Below are 23,136 nucleotides of genomic sequence, written 5' to 3'. Positions count from 1 at the left end.
TATTGATGAGTATCTATTTATTGTCATTTTATTGTTTTGTGGCTTTTCTGATGATTTTCTCTGATCTTTTCTTGACTTTATCTCTGTCCTGGTTTGCTGATTTTCTTTAGTGATATATTTGGATTTCTTTCTCTTTACTCTTTGCATGTTTTACTGTTTTTCATTATATGCTTAGCATTAGGTTTGTATATAAACTCTTCCACATTTAGCAGTCTATATTAAGTTGATAGGTATTTAAATTTGAACCCATTTTTTTATCCTCTCCACACCATGTTTTAGATATACATTGGTACATTTTGTATCCTTTTATTTTGTGAGCTCCTTGACTGATTTTTTTTTTACAGAAATACCCTTTTTTAAATTGCTTTTGTATTTTCTACCTTTATACTGTCACTTTTTGTCTCTCCTTTCCACCCAAAGATTCCCCTTAATATTTCATGCAGAGGTGGTTTAGTGGTCATGAACTCCATTAGTTTTGTTTGTCTGGGAAACTCTTTATCTCTCCTCCTATCCTGAATAGTCTTGCTTGATCAAGTATTCTTGGCTGCGGATTTTTCCCATTCAGCACTTCGAATGTATCATGGCACTTTCTTCTTGCTTGCAAAGTTTCTGTTGAGAAATCTGCTAGCCTTATGGATTTTCCCTTGGAAGTTATTGTCTTCTTTTGCCTTGGAGCTTTTAATTTTTTTCTTTATCACTATATTTTACCAATTTAAATACAGTATGTCTTGGTGTGGATGTACCTTTGTTAATTTTTATGGGAGTTCTGTGCCCCCTGGGGCTGGATATCTGTTCCTTCCCCTGATTAGGAAAAATTTCAGCTATAATTTCTTCAAATAAATTTTCTGCTCCCCTTCCCTTTTCTTCTTCTGGAACTCCTATAATATGAATGCTATTATATTTGATAGAGTCACTGAGTTCCCTGAGTCTATTCTCATTTTGCATGATTCTCTCCTCTCTGTTTTGTTCAGCTTTATTAATTTCTATTACTCTATCTTCTATGTCACTAATTCATTCCTCTGCTTCTTCCATCCTGCTGTTCATTCCATCAAGCATGTTTTTCATTTCATTTATTGAGCCTTTATCTCTGCTATTTTATTTCTATGTTAAGGGTCTCTCTCATGTCTTCCATTCTTTTCTCAAGTCCAGCTATCCTCATGATCATTATTTTAAATTCTCTCTGAGGCATGGTACTTTTATCTGTTTTACTTAGATCTCCCATGGCCTTGTCCTGTTCTTTCATTTTGGATAATTTCTTGTTTTCTCATTTTGTCTCTCTAACAGTCTGCACCTGTTCTCTGTGTTGGGAAAGTCAGTTGTGTCTCCTGATTTTGAGGGCAATAGCATTATGAAGAAGAGATCCTGTAGTGGCCAGCCATGTGCTATTTCTTGTTCCTCAGGACCTAGTACTTCAAAGCGTATCTCTAGTGTATGCCGTGTGTACTCTGCTGTTTTGTTCTGACTGCTTTAGGCTTCAGGCCAGTTATCTGCAGAGGCTCTCTTAGCCTGTTTCAGGTAGCATTTGGTCCCTGGCCTGAATGTGGCACATTTTCACTAGCTGTACTTTGGTCTGTCGGTGAAATGAGACTTGTCACCACCAGAACCAAAGCCTCACAAGACTTTTAGGTCAGGACATGTGGTGTTGACAGGTGTTTGGGCCAGTCTTCTGGGCAAGGGGGCCTGCTGTGCTGGGACTGAGGCAAGCATGACTGGGGGAGGCAGTTCTACCAGATTGCAGTGTGTCAGGGTTTGGTGTAGCAAGTTAGGTGGTAAGGGTGGGCACTGGGTTAGTTCCTGCAAGTGGCTCTGTGCTTATGCTGAGGAGTACAGGGAGGTAAATGATGCCAGTCATCTCCTTTGTTCCTGGTAAAGTGTCGCTGTGAATGCTGCCTCTCAGGGGCTAGCTCTCAGAAGAGGGAATAGTTTCCTGCTCTGTGCCCCAAGTGCCCTCCTATCCCACATTGTCTGCCCCTGGTTGTTTGCCCGCCGTTCACCAGGACCAAGCACAGAGCTCTCTGGGCTCTATCCTAGCCAAACCACAGACCTTTAAAATTCTAGGCTTTAAGCTCTACTGGCTGTAGGAATTCACAAAATTTAGCCCCTCTCCTTTTCCAAGCCAACTGCTATGTGCATTTGTTTTCCCCTTGTGCTCACTGTGTTCTAATCTATCTTTGAGACTGCATCTCCCTCTCCACCACAGTGGCCACAATCTGTTTCTCCCTCAAACCATGTCTCAGTACTTCCTACTTTCTTTGATGTGTCCTCTTCTTTGCCTTTATTTGTGGAGTTTGCTCTTCCAGTCTTCAAGTCAATTTCTGGGATATTTGGATGATTTGATAGTTATCTAGTTGTATTTGTGGAACAAGGGGAGTCTAGGGTCCTTCTACTTTGCCACCATCTTCCAATCTCCCTCTCTCTTTCATATTTGAATGATAGTTTTGCTGAAGTAAAATGTCAGTTCAAATTCTCTGGTGATTAAATTGTGGGGGAGAGTTCTAAACTCACTTTGTTGCCTTCATTAGCTGCTAGGTTTCTTATATTCACAGTTATCATGATTGCAAGGCTGTTGGTTTTCAAGGTTGCATATAGCTTAAGAGAGAGGGGTGAGGGTAGATTCAATTAAAACACCACAAAACTCATTGCTCTTATCATGATCAATCTAGTTTTATTGAAAAAGTGCTCCTCAGATTGTTGCAACCCTGATATTAAGTTTCAGATTTCTGTAAAACCTGATTTTCATATTTTTTTTTACCAATGTTTTCATTGTTTTTATGGAGGATACGAATTATTTTCATTATTGTGTGAACTCTAAGGTTTGTTCTAGTTCTAGGAGTTGGTTCTTTCCATGACTTAGTGTAGTTTTTTTAAGTGAATGAATTGGTCAGAAAATAGGAGACTCAAGGGAGCCCTTTTCAGAACCAGAACACTCTCTGTTTAGGCCTCTTATCTCTAATACTCTTCCCAGAAAACCCTTGCTACTCTCATTTCCTAGATCCCCACTTTTATCTCCTCATCTTAGGGATAGTCCCCAGCTTGTCTTCATTTCCTTTTTAATGCAGTAGGGTGTGGATATACTGTTAATGTAGTAGACTACAGTCACTCATGAATAGGGTTTACCTTCTTTATTTCTGCTCATTCAGAGATCATTGTCCTGTATAGCATACTGTTTCAATATCTGAAAACCATTGTTTCTTTTTTCTTAATATCTTATTTATTTATTCATGAGAGACACAGAGAGAGAGAGGCAGAGACATAGGCAAAGAGAGAAGTAGGCTCCCTCTAGGGAATCTGATATGGGACTCGATTTCAGGGCCTGGGGATCACGACCTGAGCCAAAGGCAGACACTCAACCATTGAGCCACCCAGACATCCCTGAAAAATCATTGTTTCAAATATGTATCCAGATGTTTATTTACCTCAGGTAGAAGGATAAATCTGGTTTATGTTGTACCATCTTGGCCAGAAACAAATATCTCTTCCCTATAGTTCCATATTTTCCTAGTTTCTTCCTTTAAAACTATTTTTGAATATCTACTATATATCTAATAATTTATTTCACATAGAAAATTACTGGGTACTATAGAAAATTATATTTTAATTAATTTATTACTTCAACAAATATATATCATTTGTCCAAATTTAGGTTTTTTCTTAAATATCAAACAAGATTCTTACAAGTTTGTTTTTGCCCCTTAATTAGTTTGCACACTAGTGGTAATAATCAGACAAGTATAAAAGCAAATGTCTTTAGGTTGCTTCTGCCAGCAGGGACAGAGTAGGTCTATGCTATAAAGAGGCTATTTTATTTTCCCTTTCACAGGCTGGTAGGATTTTTACAGATGAGAAATGTGAAGAGTTTTGACAGAGGAAAAGAAAGCTGTGTGAAAAAAAAAAGTTAAGAAAGAAAAGATTATAAATTGGAAGGGGAGTTGGAGTGGGGCCATATGAAAAATAACCTGCTGTCATGGTTGTAGAGAATACATAAAGGAAAATATAAAAAGGCAAAGTCTTTAGAAAGGAATAAAATAATATGGGAAGATATACATACCATGTGGGTGTTGAGACTACATTTGTGAACAGTGAGGACCATGGAAAGAGAGAGATAATTAGAATTAAACTTAGTTGCAAATACTCTGTCCTACTTTTGTATATGGAGTATGCCCATGATAGAAACAACAACAGAAATAATGAAATTAGAGTTTCTTGAGGATATCACTCTGGAGTTACTGTGGTAGCAATGGCATTATTAATAGATAAAAGAATTGAGAGAAGAAAGTTTTTTTTTTTTTTTGAGAAGAAAGTTTAAAAGGGAAAAATCAAGAATTTTGTTACAATGAAAACAATACATAGAGTTATAGAGGTAATTTGTAGCTATTAAGATTATGTTAGGTTGTTAAAATAATTGTGTGAATGCTAAACTTATCTGGACAATGATTTTTTAAAAAAAACAACCTATTAGACAACTGGCCAAAATTGAGGCAGATTTCAGGGGGAAAAATGACTAATACTAACTCATTTTCGGAGTTTTCTTGGACCTCAGATTTATTACCAGATGCTAACCAACTAAGCCAGCCTGTTTCAGTCCACAGGGAGAAGCAGGTGCTCTAAATATAAAGAGATTATTAAATACTTTAAGATTCAGTGTAGTTATTAGTGTTAATTATTTAATTAATGATTTTTGTTTTGTTAATTGCTAATATTATTATTTCTTGCTGGATTCTCTTTTCTCCAATGGCATGTCACCAATAGTTGAGCACAAGTTACATGTTTTTTAAGAAGTAAGTTGTATGCAGGTGACCTAGCCGTGAAAGACTTATGTCCTTCTCCTAGTCTTCTAAACACCTAGTCCCTTGCCTAAATGGTTTGTTATATCAAAATATTGATATATGTGTATGTTTACTTTTCTCTCCCTGGGCTTTTGTATGTCCAAAGGTTGTGACAAATATTTTGAGAGAAATATGTTTTCATTGAACTTGAAGGAAAAAAAAAAACCCTGTCAACTCTAATAAAAGTCACTTCACAAGAACAGTGTACAGCATACAGAAATAAATGAGTTGCATGTTTGGTGTAAAATCTCATTTTTTAAAGATGATTTTTATTGTTTAAGTATCTCAATAAGATCAAAGCTGAAATGATACATTCTCTGGTCATCAAACTATAATTCATAAAAACTAAACTTTTGAAATGCCCACACAAATGTCAAAATTCCCTCTTTCCTATTCTTGTTCTCATTGCTCCATGGCTTATAATTCAATGATTACTTATGCTTGTAGTGTTTAATTATACTTGTATTGCTTTTACTCTTAACAAAAGTTTTATTTGAAGGAATATTCTAATAAATTATAAACCTTTCTAATTCAGAATCATTCATTTTTCAAAGGATGGGGGAAGTCAACAATCCCAAGTATAAAGGAAAGGAAGCAATTTGTTTCAAGTACAGCAGAAGTACTTAAGACTAGACCTAACATTGAAAATCAGGAACTGAAGTTTCCAAGGTGGCAGTAACATACACTGACACTATTCCCTAAATGATTCAAATCACTACTTTAATTCTCTATGAATACCAGTTTCAGATCTGTGCATATCTTTATTTGCGCAGTAAAAATAAGAACTAGGAGCTCAACATAACTAACCAGGATTTTGTAGACATTGTACAACTTCTTTACTAGACATGGCTTAAAAATTCAGGTATATAAAATATTTCAGGAGTACTTTGTATTTCTAGAATTCTGTTAAAACCTGTCTCCGTTGTGGATTTCATCATTCACTAATTTTTTTTTTTACATTTATTAATTCTCTAGCTGTGTTTCTATCTAACCAGGCTAAGCCTAATCTGTTCTACTTTTGACTACAGTGTTTTACATAAATTCAAAAAAGAAATGCTGAGATTAGATAAATTCAGGAAAATGTCAAAATAATTCCTCCAGTATTTCACAGAGCCATGGATTTGATAATGTGACTTGATATTCTCTAGTTTTTCATTTCTCAAAAGTGCACAATATCTCACAGTATTAATGTTGTTTGAAATTTGTTTGGTGAATGATGCTCCATCTCGGTTTAAAATGCAGTCAACTTTATTTCTTCCAAATCATAATGTTAGCTTATTGAACACTGCTCCAACACTTAAAATTTTCAAGCTAACTTCCTCTTAATAAAATGCTAAGTTGGGGGCAGCCCGGGTAGCTCAGCGGTTTAGCACCACCTTCAGCCCGGGGCATGATCCTGGAGACCTGGGATCGAGTCCCACATCGGGCTCCCTGCATGGAGCCTGCTTCTCTCTCTGCCTGTGTCTCTGCCTCTGTGTGTGTGTGTGTGTGTGTGTGTCATAAATAAATAAAATCTTAAAAAATAAATGCTAAGTTGAGCTTCACAGTAAAACACAGCAGAAGATAAATAATTGAGCTTTGATACTGTTCTTTTTAACATTTCAAGCAAATAGTCCAAAGTGAGACTAGAGTTTTCCATGATGTCTACTGAATATTAGCAAAAAGGAATTAGTTGTGAGGTGCACTGCATTAGCCTCTTATAAACACCTGTCAATTGATACAAATTGAATAATTTTAAGGTGGTAAAACAGGTGTAAAACATTTTTAAAGACATTTTATTTCTCCTTTTTAACTTTAATTCTGTTTTAGAGGCTACTTACTACAACAGCATTATTTTAAGTATGCTGTGGAAGATGTGATATTACAGAGCGGCCTGTCAACTCTTTGGAATTATTTCTGTTAGAATGCAGAACCGGGAAATTGTCACCTGGCTTCTAATAATCTGGTCTATATTTTACATCATGGGCACTGTAAATATTTGATCTAATTATGCTTCCTTCTATTGTCTATTAGGAAGTTTGAAGCTTAATTTTAGTTGACTTATAGCAATTGCATAGGATGTTATGGTATACATTTTGAGTACTAAAGTCAGCTTGATTTCTATTCATTATTGTACTCATATCCACTCACCCCAATCACCTTCAATATCCTTTTATGTTGTATTTCTGTTTGCATATGAACTATGGGAGAGGGTTGTAAAAGAAAATTGAAGAAACAAAGAATCCTTACTCGGTTTCAAATTTATTTCCTATTTTGAGTGATACGTAAGTTTGACTTTGTTAGACTAAATATCTATAATTTTTGAAGCTCACTTTACATGTTCTATTTGATATATATACACCTAAGACTATATGATACCCATTGAATCTATAATATAGAGAGGTTTTTGTTCTACTGAAAATTACATAAAAGATTTTATTGGCTAATCTCCTTTCTTTAAGATGCTTCTAGTTACAATATTCATGAGGTCTCTGAAATATTATTAGTTAAAACGTTGAAAAGTTTTTTAAGTGCATACTTTAAAAAGTCATATTTCAAGACTATGCCTTTTGACAGCTGTGAAATAACAATGTAATTGCATCATAACTGTGAAATATGACTTTTTCTTGCTTGTAGAAAGTGGATATTTTGCTAATCCTGACATGTACACAACAGCTTCAGGGCATCCCATATTTCCTGATTAATTAAGTCTGCTATCCACCTTGTCAGATTCATTGCCACCTTATCTAAAAGTTGAGATAAACAGATTAAATATATAAAATATAAATAGGTAGTTTAAAAAATACAAAGGTACTTTCTTTTGTAATTGTGTGCTGGAATACACTATATATAGAAAAATTTATGTTAAGTAATTCTAAAATCAGCCATTTTGATCACTATTTTTTTTTCTTTTTTCATCAACAATTACAAACAGCAAAGATTTCATATGACTTGATATGGTCATCTTCAAATATTAATTAAAAACCTTTCAGCTATCCCCAAGTTACCCTTTTAATTTAGATCTATTACTGCAGAAGTTGAAATTATTAGCTTATTTATCATTTACAGGGAAAAAGATTATGTAATTAATCCTTTTAGAGAAAAATGAATTTTAGATACAAATCATGAGGTGATATCTAGTCATGTTATCATGAAAGACATGCAAATGCATTGATTCAAAAGTTTCTAATTCATTTGATAAGCACATTAAGTTTGAAAAGAGAACCCTAGCTATAGCAGGTTTTATAGTTACATAAGAGTTTTTCAGCTGTGTTTCAGAATTATAGCAAGCACAATAAGAGATAGTGATTTTTGTGAGCAGAATTTTTTTTATAATTATGCTTTTGTTATCTAAAAAAATGGCTTGATATGATGGTTGCCAGAAAGGAGACAACTGGAGCGGGAGTGAAATGGATGAAGGGAATTAAGAGTACATTTATCACAATGAGCACTGAGTAATGTATAGAATTGTTGTATCACTATATTGTACACCTGAAACTAATATCACTGTATGTTAACTATACTGGAATTAAGTTGGGAAAAAAAATCAGAGAAAAGGCTTGAGAGAAAGACATAGATACTGATATAGCACATCTACCATTTTGATTTACTCTTTGTCTTCTTTAGAACATAAGAACAAGTGCTCATTCTTGACCTCAAAAACTAAGAGATAAGATAAATATATAGTAGGCTTCTATAGAACATGAAGAACAGAAGAGAGTATGCAGTCAACTAGGAGAAATGAGTTAAGCCAAGGATTTAAGGATGTGTGTGATCTAACCAGGTTGTGGAAAATGGAAGTAAATGGGAGCCATCTCTATTCACGGAAAATAGCATAATTAAAGGAGTGCAAATCTGAAGTAGAATAATGTGTTCAGGTAATTACAAGCTCTTCATTAGTACTATAGAATAAAATGTTTTATATAAAAAGTGGACAGTGAAGTTGGTTGGATGGCTAGACAGAGATACTAGAATAAGATGCAGACTCTGAATATACCCTGAGGACAAAAGTTGCTATAACTTAGACATCCTCCAAGTTGCCTAACACTTTAAAGCAAATAATGGCAGTTTTTCCTGACAACTTCCTACATAAATCCAAAATTTCAAATTAGTTCCTTAGAATGTATTTAAAACATTAAACACCCCCCATATATATATATATATATATATTTATATATATCAAACTATCATAATAAGATGTAAAGCATTTAAAATATTGCCTCATCACTAAACAATTAATATGGTTGTTAACAAAAAACTGCACTCAAAATAGTACAATTTATACATTGATACTTTAAGGTAAAATCTATACTTAAAATAAGAACTATGAATAAAATATAATAAATTTATTATGACAAGATTTAGAAAAATATATTAAAACTCAATTTCCTATATTGATCCATTGTTAATTGAGGTTGATAGTGAAGAAAGTTGAAATGGGAGGAGGCAGGGGTTATTGAAGCAGTCAATGGATGATTGTTGAGGGTGGCATGCAGAAGAGTTAGGTGGAGGCTTCTGGCAAACAATTAGATCCAGTAGAACTGACATAATTTTCATATCATTCTTTTACTGCTATAGAGAGTCCAGAACAGCAAGTTTTAGGCTGTTCTCACCCATGAGCGAGCACAGGAAGGGTACTTACGAGAGTCAGCCATTTCTCACCTGTGTATGATGCCTCCAGTGGGAAATCTGTGCTCTGTGTCTCCCCATCAAATGCTCAAGATGTTTTCAAAGTCTGATGTTCTTTCTAGACAATCTTCTTCATTCACTCATTACAGATGTCAGAGCTGCATTGTGGTCCGAAGGCAATACCCACCTACTTCTGATCCCTCACTCCTTTAGCTTCATAAGTATTTCTCTCAGTAAATCTGTTACCCTTTTACTTCTGCCTTAGCATCTGCTTCTGGAGAATCTGAACTCTCAGAGTAAGAGACATAAAACAATATTTAAAAGGGAACTTTTCATTTAGCCTACACATTTAAGGATAATGTTTAGCATTATGTTTGCATGGCCCATTCGTTCCTTCTGTATGGCACCAGTGGTTTGACCATGTGCCTCTTAAAGTTGTAATCATCTCCATTTCTTCAAACAAGGATTATATATCCTCCTGAACAAGTATAGCTATTAATTTCTCTGCATGTGATTTCAAGAGCTCTCTCCAGCATCTTTTCCATCAATTTCATCAAAATTAATATCCTTCCTTGGGGACATCAATTTTCTTTCTTCCTCAACTATCCTTACAAAACCTTAAAAATCACAATTGTGGAGTTGATTTCTTGTACCCCTTGGTATCAATTACAATTTTTTTTTGCCATGCCTAGTTGGCAAATTCTAAAGCCCCCCCCCCTTTTTTTTGTCAAAAGTTTAAAAAAAAACTCTTTTAAAAAAAACTCTTTTAGTAAAGCTTCCTGTTTGTTATCTGTATTCTGGACCAGGTTTTGCATAAGGAATTAATAATGAGTCTGGACAAATGCCATAATCATATGGACTATAAATAAGATCCATGGGTTACACATGTAATGTAATATTTGAATGGAAGAAAATCACTTGGATGTTAGCACTATATTGTCATTCGTAGCTGAATGTTAGGGATGAAAAATGTTTAGGACTTTTTTTTTTTTACTAGATTTTTGTTTATTAAGGGTCAGGGATAAGACTGTATAGAATTCTCGGAGATTCTCCTGTGTCAAGTAGTCTTTGGGGATTTCCAGACAATATGCATTTTCCTTTGGACATATTTTGGAATAAATGTATTTTTCAGAATATATGGTAGTTAATTTGGGTTTCACAGAATATTTTTAGCACAAATGATTGGAAAAATAGTTGGCAAGACTTCTAGCCAAGTCTAGAAGCCTTCATGATCATGTATTTTGTTCTCCTGAAGGATAAACATACAGGACAATATTGCTTTCAAAACAATCCTATTTCATCTACAAAAAAAATTGTTTATCAGTATAACTTCCTTTTTCATATATAGTTTGGTACATGAAAATAACAATTTCTTCATAGATAGTTAAGGCAGCTTTCAATATTATTTTGATGATATGAACTGTCTTAGCCTGCTCAGGCTGCTATAACACAATACCATAGATTGAATGTCTTAAATAAGACAATTTATTCCTCATGGTTCTGGAGGCTGAGAAGTCCTAGTCAAAGATCAGGATGCCAGCATATTTGTATTTTGGTGATGGCCCTCTTCCTGACTTCAGACAGCCAATATCTTGCAATGTATTCAACTACTTCTTCCGTGTGTTCACGGAGAGAGAGAGCTCCAGTCTTTCATCCTCTTCTGATAAGTGCACTAATCTCTTCATAAAGGCCCCATTCTCATGGTTTCATTTAAAACTAATAAACTCCCAAAGGCCCCACCTCCAAAAGGCCCCTATCACATTAGGGGTTACGTTTTCAACATACAAATTTTGAAGGGATAAAAATAGTGCCCATAACAGGAGCATGGCTTGACTCTTGCTACTATTGAACTTCTCAGGCTTGCTTTAAAAGCTCATTTGCCAACAGATTTTTTCCTCTGCCATTGCCTTCACCTTTAACTTCTCAAACATTGTTGTCTACTTCTGAATGAATGATGGATAAAGTATCTATTGTCCTTGAATACCTCAACTCTCTATAGATTTTGCCAATTATTTTGCATGTTTTTCCAACAAGGAATGCTATATTTTTGTCACATCATGCATGTGGATGCTAATTCACAATTCTTTTAATTATTATTTCATTATTATCACTTGGTGCACACCCTGATAATTTATTCTTTAGCATGCATACAATCTCTCTACCATGCTCAGAAGAGTAAAGAATTGTCAAAACATTTTAGCTTTATTTCATTGAAATAAAGCTTTCTCACTTGCTTTGCTTTCCACATTTTTATAACATTTTCAACTGTTTTATGATTCATTGTAGAACAGTAGACAAAAACAAAAGCTAAATATAACAGATACTGTGGAAAAGTGTTTGAGACAAGTACAAAAAGACCAAGAAAGCTTCACACCAAGTATGACATCGTGATGTCTCTCTTATTCCCATCACCGTCGCAACACTGAAAGCAGATTTCAAAGAGTCTCCATGCAATTCTAAAATTCTTCCATTTGTGCTTAGGGATATAGCTCAAATTGATTTTCTTATCCCACAAATTCATTTATTTAAAATAATGCATTATTTTTTGGAAAACTGAATATAGTTTTTTCCTATATAAAATTTGGTCAAGAGCTTTGAGAGATATGTATGTCCTGTAAAATACAAGCATATTTTGATGGTTTAAAGGTCAAATCTTATTCATTATCTTAACTTTTCCTACAATATTCGATCTTTTTGTAGAATTTTCTTACTTGTTGCCTGCTAAATCTCTTTTGAACCTCTTTCCATTACTGACTTTATCATGTGGTGTGATCATTAGGGACCCCTACTTATCTTCTTCATCAGATTACTAACTCATTAAAGGCAGTGATCATGTCTTATTCTTCATCATATTCTGTTTGTGCCATAACAAATCATGAGACACAACCTTAAATTAAAGCTTCTTAAACCAAGGATAAGATGCATGGTAAAATATTGATAGTTTAAGGATACGGAATCTACTTTGGTAAGCTTTGATAAGAGACAGAATTCATAGATTGATAAAAAGTACATAAGGAGAAGTATGGACAGTGGATCCAAATAAACTCCTCTCACTTAAATAAATTTTCAAAGGCTACTACTACCTCTAGTCTCACCTTATATTTATTTATTCTCTAAAGTACTGTTTGCAGAATAGAAAGGACAGATGTTAGTAACTTTCATTTAGCATAACTCAAGACAGCACCATTCATATTGTTTTCTGTGAATATGAAATAAAGTTGTGCAAAGAAGTTCTGTGTGGTTAAGAATAATGTCTCACCTTAGTGTTAATGTTGTTACTGACATGACACAAAGAGACGAAAACACCAAAGAGACATAAACTATATTTTCAAATAAGTTTTGGGTTCTTCTGTGTTTTACAAGGCTCGACTTAATTCAATATGTCATATGTACTTCACAAGAATTTTTAGTGATGAGGGAGATTACAAATTCTAACATTTAGCAGTATTTTTAACACTTACTTTCATAATCATTGCCTAATATCTATTGGGCCAAAAGATTAGTTAAACAAATTAATGATAAATGTGGTTTAAAAAAATATTAGCTGCTAGGTAGTGAGCTAGAGAGGAGGATGAATAGGTGGAGCACAGAATGCTGAAAGTATACTTGTACATGTCATTTTACATTTACCCAAATTCATAAAATATACAAATATACAATACCAAGAATGAATTCTAATGTAACTGTGGATGATTATGATGTGTTGATATAGATTCATTCTTGATAAAAAAGCACCAATTAGAAAAATGATGTTAATAATGAAGAAGCTATACATGTGAGAGGAAAGCAATATATAAGAAATTTCTGTGCCTTTCTCCCAATTTCGCTGTGAAATTTTTCATCACTCTAAAAAACGATTTTTAAAATGACAATAAGAAAACAATGTCTAACTAGTAGAAGAATATATAGGAGAATATTTTTATAACCCTGTGGTGCAGAAGATCTTCCCAACCAAGAGCCATAAATAGATTTGACTACATAAATTTACAATCTTCTGTAATGGTGAAAACCTAAAAAAATAAATAAATAAATAAATAAAAATAAAATTAAAAAAATATCATCACATACAAATGATATACATAAATTTAAAGTACATTCTAAAAAAGGAAGTTCATTCTAAAAAATAATCACAAATAGTAATAAAAAAATTAGACCTCTATATATCCACAATTTGCTTTATGGAACAGAAGTCCTAATATTTTTATATTTCCTATATATCCCACCCCAGCTTATATACTTTCCTCCTGTATGAATATAACTATTATTCTCAATTTCTTTATTTTTTGTTATAATGTTGCCAAAATGATTTTTCCCCTAAAGATATTTTGCTTAATTTATGATTTAAAATTATTAAATAGATAAAATCATATTTTATGTAAAAAGTCCTGTTGTTATATATAGCATTCAAGAATGGTAGGATTTTAATTTCAGAGCTTGATACTTTTTAAAAGAGGTAAATGACATGTATTTCTAATGAAAAGAGAAAAAATACTGAGAATTTCCCTTTTTCTCCATTATTACTTACTCTTTGTAAATTAACCATTTTAAAATATTCAGTATCTTTTTATTTTTATTTTTTTTAAATTTATTTTTTATTGGTGTTCAATTTACTAACATACAGAATAACCCCCAGTGCCCGTCACCCATTCACTCCCACCCCCTGCCCTCCTCCCCTTCTACCACCCCTAGTTCGTTTCCCAGAGTTAGCAGTCTCTATGTTCTGTCTCCCTTTCTGATATTTCCCACACATTTCTTCTCCCTTCCCTTATATTCCCTTTCACTATTATTTATATTCCCCAAATGAATGAGAACATATAATGTTTGTCCTTCTCCGACTGACTTACTTCACTCAGCATAATACCCTCCAGTTCCATCCACGTTGAAGCAAATGGTCATTTACTTCACTCAGCATAATACCCTCCAGTTCCATCCACGTTGAAGCAAATGGTCATTTCTAATAGCTGAGTAATATTCCATTGTATACATAAACCACAGCCAAACTGTGGAAGGAGCCTCGGTGTCCAACTAAAGATGAATGGATAAAGAAGATTCAGTATCTTTTTAGCTGTAATGCATCACATGCTTACCAAAATATGGATGACAAATATATTTACCCAAGAAAAGTGTTAGCAATTCAATGTGTTCACTATTAAAACATGTTAAGAATTACTTAAATATTGTATTGTTAATAGGTAGACTTTCAAACTAAGCAATATCCAAATCTATGTGTGTGCAACCTGCCATTTTATGTAGAAGAAATTTGTATAGAAACCATGTGTCAGAGTGATCAAGTGGATAGAGATTCAATGCCAAAAGAATTGCTTTATCTTAGGTAATATGATCTTCTTTCCAGCAACTCTGATAGTTGTTTGCTTTTACCACGTAATACTGAATTCCAATGAGGACAGTAGATGCTTAAAATGCATCTTTAGGAGGTGAACATTCAGAGGTACTAGGCACAGCTGTGTTTTCTGAGTGAGTTAACACGGACTGGATCTATGAATTTTTCAATCAGCAGGGCAAGCTGCTTATGCTCTGCTGTAGCTCAAGAAGAGAGCTACACAAGCCAAATGAGGTCTCAGAAGTCTGCAGTTTTATGTATTCATTGCTGATTACAAAGGAATGAAGAGTATGAGAATCTATATTTTTGTTTTTTTTACATATTGCATACCAGATGGCATTTAAGATGATATGAAAGAAAAATAATGACTTAAAGGTAAAAAAATATGGGGGTATTACCAATGCCCACATCCCAATAATTCCAGTGGTGCAGAAATGTAGGACATTAGAGTGTAGTAATATGCAGAGTTCATATTTCATTAATGTCTACATTTAGGATATAGTTACCTATACTTGCCAAATAGGTGCCCTCTCTTAGTCTACAACTGTGATCTCAGCAGATTTCATCTAGCCAACCAAAGTGAAAAAATAACTTGATCAAGCTTGACGGTGATTCTCAATTATTCCAGCACTTGCTGAGGATAGAATGTTTCTGAATTTCTCTCAAAAAGGGATTTCTCCAAGTGATCAGAACTTCCAGAAGTACTTATTGTTGCTTGGTTTTCCTGGATGGATAGCCCAAATGAAGATCTATGTCATGTTGAGGGTAACAATTATTAGATACAAGTGACTTGGATAGTGAGAGAGTTGAAATGAAAAATTAAGAGTTGACTCTGGAAATTGACTTCTCAGAAAACCTAGAGACTAGAAATATTGCTAATTGATCACCAGAAGGTTATCATTACTTTCAACAATCTTATGACTGTGATACTCTATTTAGTAGATGCCAGTGATCATGTATACTCATCAAAAAAAATGAAGTACTTATTAAGTGGGTGAAAAAAATTGATCATAATTGCAGAGATGAAATTTTCAGGCTTAACAGTATGAAACACCTTTCCCTAAAACTGACCAAAATCTGTTTCTACCAGAAAATTAAGGAACCAGCTGTATAAGTATTCAGTATTCTTACCAAGCATGTTTAATCTAGTAACATCTAACCTTATATAACAATTGAATGTCATATTGAAAATTCAGCTATAAGGTCAGTTATAAGCAGACCACACTTTGTGGGGATTGGGAGGTGTTTTTCAGAATTCAGATTATTCTGTGGAATAATGTTCCTCCATCAAAATAAATGGACCAGAATCCATGTAGTAACATTTCTTAGCTTCACACTTAATAGCCCATAAACTTTAACTTCCTGTACTATGACTACACACTTAGCTAGTGGTCTTAGAAAGAAATTCTCAAAGGAGAAATACTTCTACCTCAGTCAGCCAGAATAAGAACTGAAGGAAAAACAAAATTGAGAGGAAAAGTGATATATGCTCCCTAGGGTTTTGTCACACTTGCAAATATGAGGACTAAAATTTTTCTTATTTGCTGAGTGGAATAATTTTTCCATTTTATTCTGTTTTGAATAGAAGAATATGTATTTTCATGTGTTTCTTCTTTCTTACACTATATAATATAGGCAAGGTGCTAAATTTCCATTTGTTTCTAAAATTTTTGAATATTGACATATTCATATATATATATATACATATATATATATATATATAATATCCATTATCTCGTCTCTGATGAAAGTAGCTGGTTGTGACTTCCAGTTACCTCCTTTGGTGAAGAAGAGTCCCTGGATAATAGGATGGGGTTGTGTTAAGCAGGTACCTTATGAATGGAGATCACATGGTGTGTGTGTGTGTTATATGTGTATGTCTATGCATGTGTGTACGTGTGTGAACAACATACATATGGTATAATGCTAGAAAATGTCAATTAAGCTGAAATTCTGGAATTTCCTATTCTTATTAAAACTTCATTTCAAAGACCTAAGCCTCTTTCAGTGTCTTCAGTGTCCCTATCTGTTCGATACAGGGATAGACTAAAGCCCAGCTGTCCAATCAGCTTTTCTGGAAATATTAAAACTTGAATGGAGAGATCAAGAAACTAGAAACCATTAGAGTTGAGCTTTGGTAAAGGTAGCATTGAAGGGAGAAGTTGTCCTCGTCCCAGCTTCCTTATGTTCATCAAGTGTCATCATTTCATCTCTTCCAGCTGGAGTGTATTTTCTGGGAATCCATGAACAGCCAAGCTATCTTTACAATGAAGTCCCTTTTTCATTAAGTTAGGTGAAGTCAATTTCTGTTGTTTACAACTACAGCAATCTTAATTAAATCAACTCATTAAAAGTAGTAAAATAATAACAAAGAACCATTTCACTTGATTAAGAATTTGAAGAAGTTTTTTTCTGGTACTCTAGACTTCATTTGCTACTTTCAAAAATAAGTAGGAGGATTTTAAGGGACACTTGTGGTTGGAAGTTCAGAAGATATTAAAAAATAATAATTTCAATAGAATTTGAATCATTTGGGGGACCGGAAGTTACCTTTGGGATATTTTTTCAAGAGAAAAGTATTTGCTAACGTCTTAATGATTTTCTTGTGTCAGATCTTTGGTTTCTTTAAGCCAGATTTCTAACCTGAGACATAAAACCAGACATTTTGTGGTAATATTGTGCTCACTGATATAGTATTCAGGGCTCAGAATCACACCTCAAAATGTACAGATTATATCCTTTGTGTATGTGCTCTATCACCTTAGATGATTTTCATTGTTGAACAAGAGACACCACTTTGTGATGAAAATGCTTCCTGTGAGGGCCATAATGTCTCCTGTTTATGAGGACAGGCTTGAGAGCTGGGCTGCTGGAGATGACAGCCCAGGGCGACCCCATACTTGAGACCTGTGCAAATTACTTCATTTTCTCCCTCATTTTGCAGTATTCTCATCTGCAAAATGTCTATAGTAACAATGAAATTTGGGGAGAAACCTATCAATGGATATTTAAATAAAGTATGAGCCCAGCATATAGTCTTTCATAAATATTAGCTTTTATTCTTTCTTTTAACCTATTTATATTACTTACTGCTAGGGTGACAACCCTACCTTATGCAAATTATCCTGCAATACATATTGAAATTCTCTTCTATCAGTCTCAAAAGTGTGTCTGTTTGCTGATAAATTCTATACTGTCTTTGCCATCTCAATTTAAGTTTTCTTCATGACATTAATCTGTTCCTTCCCACCTGCTCCAATCAATAAATCACATGATCCTCAAATTTAAAAAGGGAAGATGGTAGTCATCATTAATTCCTTCCTTTATCTCATTCCATACCTCGAACTCATCAAGATAATCTGCCAATTCTTCCTCCTAAATGCATCTGTATTGTGTCTACTTTTCTCCAGTGGCATGTTTTCCCCACCCCAATCCCACTCCAGGCCAGATAAGAATTTAGCTCTCCGATAACAACAAAAGCCTCCTATTTGATTTCTCTGCTCACATTTTCCACAACTCAAATAGGTCTTCTTCAAAATGACTTTTTATGATGTAAAGGAGATCATGCCATTGCCTTGTTTAAAACCATTAACGGGCCTCCATCAAACTGGAGTCTTGCTAAGACTCAACCTGAGCTTGTCCTGTCTCAATGTTTGCTAGTCATGATGAATAGAATTTTGGTACATATCCCACCACAAAGCACTTGTCATAACTGACTTTCTTTGTCTGAAAGAAAAGATTTGACCTCCTTTGTATCTTGGCTTCAATGTCACTTCTAACAGGTAACATTCCCTGATTATCCTTTCTAGAATAAGTTCTACTCAGTCCTATTATGCTTCTTTTCTCTTGGCAACCTGTTTGCTGTTTTTTTTTTAACTTAATCACACGCAGGATCAATTTATTATTTTGTTTGATTTTCAATCTCCTGCACTATTATAAGCTCAGAGAGGAAAGACCCCCTGTTCGTGTTCTTCACAGAGGGAGCTGAGCCAATAGAGCCACGTCTAATCTTTGATAAATATTTTGAATTAATAAATATGTTTGGTAGACTTTATATAAAACTGTACATTTCTCTTTATTTGTCCTCAAAGTTACTTTCCAATATTTTTAAATCTATTTTTTCTAAGATAGCTCAACAATGATCTGAAATGCAAAGAGCCACTTTCTATCTCTGTGAACTTAGAGAGTAATTTAACTTCTTTATGACCCAATTTCTTCAGTTTAAAAATGAGAAAATATCCACCCAATACACCCTGTCTTGAGCTCAGATATGTGACACTATTGGCAAACTGTACAACACAATAAAAATGTATGGCCCCACTGTATGGCATATAGTAACAATTAGCAATCACCTTTTTTTCTCATCTAGCGTTATTAATTTGTTTTTTAGGCAGCTCAAATTACATACACCATTCATAATTGTTTAAAATGTTCCAAACTTTGATCTCATTTGGATTGTTTTATCATATGTTTGTAGACCAGTATTCATTTTTACAAATGGGTTAGCTTTTCATTGAAGAGCTAGAATTTAAATTATAATGTTCACATGTAGCATAATGAAAATCATAATAATAGTTGGCATTCTTGAGTATACATAATGTGGCAGACACTATGTGAATAAATTTACATATCTTACTTCTTCTAATCAACCATCCTGTAAAATATATATTTTTATTATCTGTATTTTATGGGTGAGGAAGTAGGCTTACAAGATCTATGCATTTTTCCTAAATTTCAAAGGCTGCTAAATGTAAGAAATGTATATCAAGACTAGATACATGGATAGATAACACTCCTCTTGTGACTTTTAGCAATTTATATGCAGTGAAGAAGGAAAGGTATATATTTTTATGTATTCTATATTCCTCACAGGACACATATCAGCTATCTCCTCCATTCGTAGATTCATTCTGTCAATGAGTGGGCATTTACTCACTTCAGAGTGTCAAGTATCCTTGTCTAAACAAAATGCTGTATATAAAACACATACAATTTACTTTATTATATGAATATATTTGAACATTACTACAAAAAGCAAAAGAGGTAATAAGAACTCTTTGCCTACAGTGGGTTTAAGCTTTATCCACTACATACACACTGGAGGTAATGAATTAAACTGCACTGAACAAGAGTTTTAATCTGTTAGTAATATGATTAATTTTGTATTTTGGAAGAATCACTATAGCAAAAGTCTAAAGAAATAAAGGAAATGAATTTTATTGAAATGCAAGGCAACCTGTTTCAGTTTTGTGATGAAAAGGAATTTTTTTTTTGGCAATTTTTACCTACACAATTAAAAACAGGAATAACATTTTTGTTTGTTCATTTGCTTTTTAAATTTTAAGGACTACATCTTTTGGGTGCCTGAGTAGTTCAGCATCTGCTGTCGGCTCAGGTCATGATCCCAGGGTCCTGGGATTGGGTCCCTCATCACGCTCCCTGCTGGGTGAGGAGCCTGCTTCTCCCTCACCTGCTCCCCTTGCTTGTGTTCGGTCTCTCTCTCTCTCTCTCTCTGTCAAATAAATAAATAAAATATTAAAAAAAATAAAAACAGACTATATATTTCTAGTCTTATAAGTAACCACAATTCATGGCTAATTGATAGCAAATATACTTTGTATTTATACTGTTTTTGTGGAAGAAGTGTAATTATTATATTTTACTGTGATACATACCTACTTATATAAACTTACACATACAAATCCATATATATGTGGCATATTAAATATCTTTTTCACAAAGAAATGAATAAATATAGCTTGAATTTATTTAAGAATGTATAGAATATTTTTCAAATAACTTGCATAGAAATAAGTAAAGAATTAAAAAAATAATTACCCACAATCATGTACAAATAGATAATTATCATAATGACTTATGGACTGATTATAGTTACTTGAATTATATATCAAATAACTGCAGGTAGAAATTCCTTTAAATTATTAAGGTTCTTTGGAACTCCATAACCATTTAGTTTGAATTTGCTTTTAAAATGCATATTGCAGAAGGTTTGGGTAGCAGAAGAAATACTCAGTACTTTTGTAGCCCATGAATCTGAAAGATTTTTATTCTTTTTAATGATACCGTAAATAGTATTGCTTTCTGAATTTTTCTTTGAAGCAGTTCATTGTTAGTAATAGAAATGCAATTGATTTTTGTAGTTGATTTTGTATCCTGTAATTTTACTGATTTCCTTGATTAGTTCTGCCAGTTGGTGAAGTCTTTGGGGTTTTCTATATATAAGATCAAGTCATCTGTCAACAGAGACAATTTAACTTCTTATTTTCTTTTTTTGATTTTTTGTACTATTTTTTATAGCTTATTTTCCTATTTGCAGGTCTTTTATTATTTCTTCCCCTACCTAATTACAATGATAAAGGCTTCCATTACTATGTTGAATAGAAGTAGCTAGAGTGTGCATCTTGGTCTATTTCCTGATATTGGAGGAAAATCTTTTAGCTTTTTACCATTCAGTATAATGTTAGTTGTGATCTTGCCCATATGCAACAATTATTATGTTAATATATTCTTTCTATACCTAATTTGTTGAGAGTTTTTATCATGAAAGGATGTTGAATTTTGTCAAATGCCTTGTCTGTAACTGTTGAGATGACCATATGATTTTTATCTTTCGCTCTGTTAATTTGTGCATCCCATTAATTGACTTGGACATGTTGAACAATTTTTGTATCCCATGGGTAAATCCCACTTGATCGTGGTGTATAAGCCTTTCAGTGTGCTGTTGAATTTGGTTTGCTGGTATTTTGTTGAGGATTTTCACAACTGTGATCATCAGGGATATTGGCCTATAACTTTCTTTTCATATAAGTATCTTGCAATTTCTTGTAGTATCTTGTAATTTCCTGTCTGGTTTTGTCATTGATGTAATGCTAATTTCCTAAAATAAGTTTAAAAGTGTTCACTCCTTGCAATGTTTTGGCAACTTCAGGAAACACTGCATTAACTCTCTTTAAAGATTTGACAGAATTCACCAGTGAAGCCAGCTGATCCTGGGCTTTGCTCTGCGGGAAAATTTCTAATAATTGATTCAATCACCTTACCAGTTATAGTTATGCAAGATTTTTTTCAGTTATTTAGATTTTTTATTTCTTTATGATTCAGTCTTGGTGAGTTGTAAATTTCTAGAAATTTATTCATTTCTTCTAAGATGTCTAATTTGTTGGCATGCAATTGTTCATAGTAGTCACTGATGAAAATTTTAATTTCTGTGACATCAGTTATATTGACCTTTTTATTTGTGATTTTATTTATTTGAATCTTTTTTTTTCTTAGTTGAGCTAATAGTGTTTCAATTTTGTCTGTCTTTTCAAAAAAACATCTCTTAGTTGTGTTGGTTTGCTTTTTCCTTAATCCCTATTTCATTTTTTTCTGCTCCGATTTTGTTGGAAGAAGATTGTTTTGTTCTGTTTTTTTTTAAGCTTTTATTTTAAGTCAATATGGTTAACCTATAATGTTATATTAATTTTAGGTGTACAATATACTAATTCAACAATTCTGTACATCACTCAGTGCTCATCATGCAAGTGCCCTTCTTAATCCTCATCACCTATTTCACCCATCTACCCACCCACCTCCCTCTGGTAACCATCAATTTGTTCTCTAGTTAAGAGTCTGTTTCTTGATTTTCTCTCTCTCTCTCTCTTTCTCTCTCTCTCTCTCTTTTCCTTTACTATTTTTTTCTTAAATTCCACACATGAATGAAATTATATGGTATCTGTATTTCTGATTGACTTATTTCACTTATCTGATCTGATTTTTGTTATTTCCTTCCTTTCACTAAATTTGAGCTTAATTTTTTCTTCTCCATTCCTTGAAGTGCAAAATTAGTCTGTCTTTTTGAGATCTTTTTTTTTTTTCTTATATAGATGCTGTAAATTTCCCTTTCAGAACAGTTTTTGCTTTATCCCATAAGTTTTGGTATGTTGTGTTTCCATTTTCATGTGTATTGAGATATTTATTTATTTCCCTTTTGCTACTGCTTTGATCCATTTGTTGGTCTGAGTGTGTTGTTTAATTTCCATATATTTGTGAATTTTCCACCTTTTCTCCTATTACTGATTTCTAATTTCATATTATTGTAGTCAGAAAAGGCACTTGATAGTATTAGTATCCTTAAATAAGTTAGGCTTATTTTCAGACCTAATATGTGATACATCTTAGAGAATGTTCTGTTTGTGCTTAAGAAGTAATGTATTTTCTGCTGCTGTGGGATGGAATGTTCTCTATATGTTTCTTAGGTTCATTTAAGGTAAAGTGTAGTTCAAGTCCATTATTTTCTTATTGATTTTCTGTCTGGATGATCTATCCATTGTTGAAAGTGGGGTATTGAAATCCACTACT

At 33.5% G+C, this 23,136-nt stretch overlaps 1 protein-coding gene across 2 annotated transcripts in view; it reads left to right on the top strand.

Moving 5' to 3' along the window:
• The window catches only part of MGAT4C (MGAT4 family member C), a 548,325-nt gene that overhangs the window by 5,538 nt on the left and 519,651 nt on the right, over positions 1 to 23,136 (top strand). The gene's annotated exons all lie outside the window — the stretch shown is intronic.

The sequence above is a fragment of the Canis lupus genome, chromosome 15, assembly GCF_011100685.1.
Source record: "Canis lupus familiaris isolate Mischka breed German Shepherd chromosome 15, alternate assembly UU_Cfam_GSD_1.0, whole genome shotgun sequence".
NCBI lineage: Eukaryota > Metazoa > Chordata > Mammalia > Carnivora > Canidae > Canis > Canis lupus.
The sequence above is the reverse complement of the archived record's forward strand: the minus strand, read 5'-3'. Positions and strand labels throughout refer to the sequence as shown.